Here is a 1,014-nt window from a genome sequence, read left to right on the forward strand (position 1 = left end):
TGCTCCTGCCTGCGGTGCGGGGGCTCCAGCCAGCGCCGGCACAGCTCCCACAGGCAGCTGCAAATCCTCCGTGGGCCCTCGGCTTCCCGGTAGCGCAGGCCACGGAAGAGCTGGCGCCAGGGCTCTGGGGTGGGGAGCTCATCCCGCGGTGCCAGCTGTGGGGTCGCGGAGGGCAGCTCGGCCTCGCAAGGGGGCTGCATGGCCTGCATCGCGTCCTGCCCCCGGAGCTCTTGGTGCTGGACCGGCTCCGGTCTGGATGACACAAGTCACTGGACTGTCTTTCCTGCAGCTGTTGCTTTATTGGCTGTGGTGCCGACCACCTTGGATACTCCAGACCGCAGTACCGGTTTGGACGACACGAGGATCTTCTGCACCCTCAGGCCCTGCCTGCACACCTCCTGGGTCCTGCTCCTCCAGCTCCCGGCTGCCACGCTCTCCAGCGCAGCAGCCACGTCTCCCCAGCAGGGATCTCACCGGCCGGGGTCTGGGCTCTCGCTCTCTGTACACTCATGTACGGTGCCTGTCGGCAGTGTCCGGTCTTCAGGAACACCTGTGGGAAAGGAGACAGCAGAAATCTGGCCATGGATCCGTCACCCGGGACCGTAATCCTGCCCCAGCCCAAGGTCTGCCAGGCCCTGATGCTCTCGACCGCTGCACTCGGAGCAGTCTCGGAGCTGTGTTTCTTTCCCTCCAGCCCCAGTGCAGGATGCGGGCACCGGGCTGGCTGGAGAAATGGGGCAGCCGCAGCTCTCCACCCCTTCCCCAGGCCATCGTCTGCTCCCTCCTGCCCTCGCCCTGCAGTTAGGGTCACCCCCGCTCCCTGATTGGGTGGGAGAGTGCCCAAATAGGAAACGCAAATCCCGATCCTGGGCGGCATGACCCCGGGATAGTGTTTGTCCCAAATTCACAGTGTCTAGAGGGACGGGAACCCGTGCTTTCCCTGCGCAGGCGGGCAGAGTGCGGGCGTGCAAGGGGCTGGTGGGAGCAGGACACAGGGGCACCAGGGCACTTGCG

General features: G+C 65.7%; 1 pseudogene; it reads right to left on the minus strand.

Annotated features, from left to right (window-relative positions):
• Nucleotides 1-550, minus strand: part of LOC112549098 — a 2,351-nt pseudogene extending 1,801 nt beyond the window's left edge.
• Nucleotides 551-1,014: the final 464 nt, after the last annotated feature.

This window comes from Alligator sinensis, unplaced genomic scaffold, assembly GCF_000455745.1.
Source record: "Alligator sinensis unplaced genomic scaffold, ASM45574v1 scaffold2663_1, whole genome shotgun sequence".
NCBI lineage: Eukaryota > Metazoa > Chordata > Crocodylia > Alligatoridae > Alligator > Alligator sinensis.